Raw genomic sequence first — 7,251 nt, 5'->3', positions numbered from 1 at the left:
AATCTCAGAACATAATGGATACTAGGGATCAAACCCTAACAAAACTAACTCGATTACATGATAAATCTCATCCAACCCATCACCGTCCAGCAAGCCTACGATGGAATTACTCACGCACGGCGGTGAGCATCATGAAATTGGTGATGGAGGAAGGTTGATGATGATGATGGCGACAGATTCCCCTCTCCGGAGCCCCGAACGGACTCCAGATCAGCCCTCCTGAGAGAGATAAGGGCTTGGTGGCGGCTCCGTATCGTAAAACGCGATGAATCCTTCTCTATGATTTTTTTTCTCCCCGAACGTGAATATATAGAGTTGGAGTTGAGGTCGGTGGAGCCTCAGGGGGCCCACGGGATAGGGGGGCGCGCCCTAGGGGGGTGGACGCGCCCCCCCACCCTCGTGGGCAGGGTGTGGGCCCCCTTGTGTTGATTCTTCGCCGGTATTTTTTATATATTCCAAAAATATTCTCCATGAAGTTTCAGGTCATTCGGAAAACTTTTATTTCTGCACAAAAATAACACCATGGCAATTCTACTAAGAACAACATCAGTCCGGGTTAGTTCCATTCAAATCTTGCAAGTTAGAGTCCAAAACAAGGTCAAAAGTGTTTGGAAAAGTAGATACAATGGAGACGTATCAACTCCCCCAAGCTTAAACCTTTGCTTGTCCTCAAGCAATTCAGTTGACAAACTGAAAGTGATAAAGAAAAACTTTTACACACTCTGTTTGATCTTGTTGTTGTAAATATGTAGAGCCAACATTCACATTTTCAGCAAAGATTATGAACTAACCATATTCACATAATATTTAGGTCTCATGTTTACTCATATCAATGGCATAATCAACTAGCGAGCAATAATAATAAATCTCGGATGACAACACTTTCTCAAAACAATCATAATATGATATAACAAGATGGTATCTCGCTAGCCCTTTCTGAGACCTCAAAACATAAATGCAGAGCACCTCTGAAGATCAAGGACTGACTAAACATTGTAATTCATGGTAAAAGAGATCCATTCACAGTCATACTCAATGTAAACTAATAGTAATACATGCAAATGACAGCGGTGCTCTCCAACTGGTGCTTTTTAATAAGAGGATGATGACTCAACATAAAAGTAAATAGATAGGCCCTTCGTAGAGGGAAGCAGGGATTTGCAGAGGTGCCAGAGCTCGATTTTGAAATAGAGATGAATAATATTTTGAGTGGTATACTTTCATTGTCAACATAACAACCAAGAGATCTCGATATCTTCCATGCTACACACATTATAGGCGGTTCCCAAGCAGAATGGTAAAGTTTATACTCCCCCACCACCAACAAACATCAACCCATGGCTTGTCTGAAACAACGGGTGCCTCCAACTAACAACAATCCTGGGGGAGTTTTGTTTGCAATTATTTTAATTTAAGCATGGGACTGGGCATCCCAGTTACCAGCCATTTTCTCGTGAGTGAGGAGAGGAGTCCACTCCTCTTGAGAATAACCCGCCTAGCATGGAAGATATAGACGGCCCTAGTTGATACATGAGCTATTCGAGCATACAAAACAGAATTTCATTTGAAGGTTTAGAGTTTGGCACATACAAATTTACTTGGAACGACATGTAGATACCGCATATAGGAAGGTATGGTGGACTCACATGGAATAACTTTTGGGGTTTATGGAAGTGGATGCACAAGCAGTATTCCCGCTTAGTACAAGTGAAGGCTAGAAAGAGGCTGGGAAGCGACCAACTAGAGAGCGGCAACAGTCATGAACATGCATTAAAATTAATCAACACTGAGTGCAAGCATGAGTAGGATATAATTCACCATGATCATAAATATCGTAGAGGCTATGTTGATTTTGTTTCAACTACATGCATGAACATGTGCCCAGTAAAGCCACTCGAATCATTCAAAGGAGGATACCACCCTATCATACCACATCATAACCATTTTAATAGCATGTTGGCACGCAAGGTAAACCATTATAAACTCCTAGCTAATTAAGCATGGCACGAGCAACTATAATCTCTAATTGTCATTGCAAACATGTTTCATTCCTAATAGGCTGAATCAGGAACGATGAACTAATCATATTTACAAAAACAATATAGGTTGAGCTCATACCAGCTTCTCTCATCTCAATCAGTTCATCATATATCGTCATTATTGCCTTTCACTTGCACAACCGAACGGCGTGGATAATAATAATAGTGCACGTGCCTTGGACTAAGCTGGAATCTGCAAGCATTTAATACACATGAGAAGACGAAGTAATATGGGCTCTTTGTTAGATCAACAATAATGCATATAAGAGCCACTCAGCATTTTCATCATGGTTCTCCTCTCGACCCCCAAAGAAAAGAAAAGAAACAAAACTATTTACATGGGAAAGCTCCCAACAAGCAAAAGAAGATCGAGAAATCTTTTTGGATTTTCTTTTAATTACTACTACTACTACAGGCATGGGAAGTAAACTAGCTAAAAGCTATAACTAATTTTTTTGTGTTTTTCTTAAGGTTTTTCAAACACACAAGAAGAATGCCGGAAAAGAAAATAAACTAGCATGGATGGTACAATGAAAAAGTATGAGCACCGACAACTGGCATGAGTGTGTGAACATGAATGTAATGTCGGTGAGGAATACATACTCCCCCAAGCTTAGGATTTTGACCTAAGTTGGTCTATGGCCACGACTCAAAGCCGCCCTCTCTGGTGTACGGAGGAGTGTCCTCTGGGTGCCACTGGTTGGCGATCTCCTCCAGATCCCACCGATAAACAGACTGACGGTAAGGATCAAGTGGTGGCTCCGGCTCAGGCTCTAGTATGCATGAACGGCCTCCGGAAAAACAAGGTACGTGCCTGAAAATATGTTGAACAAAGAGGGAGCAGTCAAGGTAATAGTCTCAAAGTAATTTTTATCAAATATCAATCTATATTTAAGCATCTTCTTCTTATTTTTAACAATAAAATCATGTGCCACCATACTCTTATAATCTAGAAAAATAGGGGGCAGCAACTTTTCCTCTTTCTCATAATGCCTAATAGGTATGTTAAAGTGTGCAGCAAGGCGAGAGGCAAAGATGCCTCCAAAGACGGGAACCTTTGTACAGATTTAACCATTTAGCAACAATAGTGCCTAAACTGAAAGTGGTATCACGAAACAAGGCATGGCGCAAAATAACAATATCAGGGGCACTAAGATTTCCACTGTTCCCGCGACCAATTAAGCATCTACTAACAAATATTGCAAAGTAACGCAGAACAGGAAAATGTATGCTAGTAATTCTTGCATCAGAAACTTCCCCTGTTTCCCCTACAACAATCATATCGATAAATCCCTCCACATCATTACGATGTGGTTCCTCTATGCTGCCCGCAAAGGGTATCTTACAGACCCTACAAAACTCATATAGTGACATCTCCTTAACCTCATCATATAAATGAAATTCCACGAAAATATTAGTGAGGAGGAGATACTGCTCGCGCTGGTCGCAGAGGAAGTTGACGAGGCCTGCATTCTCAGCCAAATAATAAAAGTCTTCATAAATCCCGACTGCTCTCAAGAACTCATCACAAGGCCATTCTCACGGCCGAACCTCCGCAGTGCGAGGGAGATTATATTTGGGCTTCTTATTCTCTTTGCTTTGCTTATCCTTCGAGCTTTGGCTCGAAGAGACCCTCAACAATCTCTTCATTATTTTCTCTGAAAAATTTCTGAAATTTTTAGTGACTCAAAATAAAAGTGAATCAAACTCAACAAGATTGATAACAACTACTCCAACAAGTGCCTAGAAGCCATATCATGTATTAAAACTACTTTTAACCACATAAATTTGACATCCAAGCTCAAGAACAAGGTCACCTAAACAACAAAAATTTGCAATAAATAAAGCAATAGAATAAAAACTAATTGGACCATTGGAGTCACATACCAAAGAACAATCCCCCAAAGCAGTTTTGTGAATGGAGCTTTGAGCAAGGAGATCGAAAATGGCAGCAAGATGAGCTAGAACTCGGGTTTGAGCTGGTGGAGGATTTTTATGGAGGAAGACGAAGTGTGTGGGTGCAAAAATAAGTGGAGGGGACCCACGTGGGGTCCACGAGGTAGGGGCGTGCCCTGGACCCTCGTGGCCAGGTGGTGGGTCCCCCCGGTGTATTCTCAGTGCCAAATATTCTTAAATATTCTAGAAAAAATCATATAATTTTTTAGGACATTTGGAGAACTTTTATTTCCGGGGTATTTTTTTATTGCAAGGATAATTCAGAAAACAGACAGAAAATATTATTTTTGCTTTATTTAATCTAAATAACAGAAAGTAAAAGGAGGGTACAGAGAGTTGTGCTTTCTAACTTCATCCATCTCATGCTCATCAAAAGGAATCCACTAACAAGGTTGATCAAGTCTTGTTAACAAACTCTTTCCGAATCGCATGAAACCGGAGAATTTTCGAATAACACTAAGTTACCTCAACGGGGATATGCACATCCCCAACAATAAGAATATCATATTTCTTCTTGAAAGTAGGAAGAGGAAATTCAAAACCTCCAATAGTAATCATTGAAGTTTTTCCAATAGAATTAATACTGTGGACTTGAGCTTGTTTCCTCGGAAAGTGTACCGTATGCTCATTACCATTAACATGAAAAGTGACGTTGCCTTTGTTGCAATCAATAACAGCCCCTGCAGTATTCAAAAAGGGTCTACCAAGAATAATAGACATACTATCGTCCTCAGGAATATCAAGAATAACAAAGTCCGTTAAAATAGTAAGGTTTGCAACCACAACAGGCACATCCTCGCAAATACCAACAGGTATAGCAGTTGATTTATCAGCCATTTGCAAAGATATTTCAGTAGGTGTCAACTTACTCAAATCAATTCTACGATATAAAGAGAGAGGCATAACACTAACACCGGCCCCAAGATCACATAAAGCAGTTTTAACTTAGTTTCTTTTAATAGAGCATGGTATAGTTGGTACTCCTGATCTCCAAGTTTCTTTGGTATTCCACCCTTAAAAGTATAATTAGCAAGCATGGTGGAAATTTCAGCTTTCGGTATCTTTCTTTTATTTGTGACTATATCTTTCATGTACTTAGCATAAAGATTCATTTTAAGCATATCATTCAAACGCATACGCAAAAAGATAGGTCTAATCATTTCAGCAAAGCGCTCAAAATCCTCATCATCCTTTTTCTTGGATGGTTTAGGAGGAAAAGGCATGGGTTTCTGAACCCATGGTCCTCTTTCTTTACCATGCTTCCTAGCAACAAAGTCTCTCTTATCATAACTTTGATTCTTTGATTGTGGGTTATCAAGATCAACAATAGGTTCAATCTCTACATCATTATTATTGCTAGGTTGAGCATCAACATGAACATAATCATTAATATTATCACTAGGTTCATGTTCATTACCAGATTGTGTTTCAGCATCAGAAATAGAAATATCATTAGGATTCTTAGGTGTGTCAACAACAGGTTCACTAGAAGCATGCAAAGCCATGTTCAAGAATTCATCCGATTAACCAGTTAACTTGCCGATTAATCCCTCTCCTAAGGTCACCGAGTAGCCGATAAACCGATAAATCATCCCATTAATTGATTAACTTGCCGATTAGCCGATTAATCCCCTGCTCGCCAGTCAACCGAGCAGCTACCAGTTAACGATTTCCTCAACAATGATGCAAAGTTCTATCAATTTTCTTTTTCTTCCTCTTAGAAGAACTAGGTGCATCAACATTAGTTCTCTGAGAATCTTGCTCAATTCTCTTAGGGTGGCCCTCAGGATACAAAGGTTCCTGAGTCAGTTTACCCCCTCTAGTCACAACTCTAACAGCATTGTCATTTTTCTTATTATTTAATTCATTGAGCAAATCATTCTGAGCCTTAAGTACTTGTTCTACTTGAGTGGTAACCACAGAAGCATGTTTACTAATAAGTTTAAGTTCACTTTTAACTCTAGACATATAATCGCTCAAGTGTTCAATCATATAAGCATTACGTTTCAATTGTCTACCAACATAAGCATTGAAGTTTTCTTGTTTAACAATAAAATTATCAAACTCATCCAAGCATTGGCTAGCAGACTTATAACAAGGAATATCACCTTCATCAAATCTATAGAGAGAATTTACCTTTACTACCTGTGTCGGGTTATCAAGACCATGTATTTCTTCAATAGGTGGTAAATTCTTAACATCTTCAGCTTTAATACCTTTTTCTTTCATAGATTTCTTTGCCTCTTGCATATCTTCAGGACTGAGAAATAGAATACCCATTTTCTTCGGAGTTGGCTTAGGAGTTGGTTCAGGAAGTGTCCAATCATTTTCATTACTCAGCATATTATTCAATAGCAATTCAGCTTGATCAACAGTTCTTTCCCAGAAAACACAACCAGCACAACTATCCAGGTGGTCTCTGGAAGCATCGGTTAGTCCATTATAAAAGATATCAAGTATTTCATTTTTCTTGAGAGGATGATCAGGCAAAGCATTAAGTAATGGGAGAAGCCTCCCCCAAGCTTGTCGGAGACTCTTCTTCAATTTGCACAAAATTATATATTTCCGTTAAGGCAGCTTGTTTCTTATGAGCGGGGAAATATTTAGCAGAGAAGTAATAAATCATATCCTGGGGATTACTCACACAACCAAGATCAAGAGAATTAAACCATGTTTTAGCATCACCCTTTAATGAGAATAGAAACAACTTAAGGATAAAGTAATAGAAAGTTTTCTCATCATTAGTTAACAGGGTGGCTATATCATTTAATTTAGTAAGATGTGCCACAACAGTTTTAGATTCATAGCCATAAAAAGGATCAGATTCAACCAAAGTAATTAACTCAGGATCGACAGAGAAATCATAATCCTTATCGGTGATACAGATAGGTGAAGTAGCAAAGGCAGGGTCATATTTCATTCTAGCATTCAAAGACTTTTCTTTCAGCTTAGCTAACAATTTTTCTGAAGATCATATAACACCCATGATGCGGCTATATCTCCCATGTGTCAAGGGACGAATTGGAGGCATAACCGCATGATGGTTTAGTCACAAGTGGGGTAATCTTCACACAATCCCATGTACTAAGTAAGAAAGGGATAAAGAGTTGGCTTACAATCGCCACTTCACACAAATAACAAGTTAAACATACATCATCCAGAATACAATCAAGGTCCGACTATGGAACCAAAATAAAAGAAGACAACCCCAAATGCTAGATCCCCGATCATCCCAACCGGGCTCCACTACTGATTG

This window comes from Triticum urartu, chromosome 4A, assembly GCF_056163025.1.
Source record: "Triticum urartu cultivar PI428250 chromosome 4A, HENAU_Tu73, whole genome shotgun sequence".
NCBI lineage: Eukaryota > Viridiplantae > Streptophyta > Magnoliopsida > Poales > Poaceae > Triticum > Triticum urartu.
The sequence above is the reverse complement of the archived record's forward strand: the minus strand, read 5'-3'. Positions refer to the sequence as shown.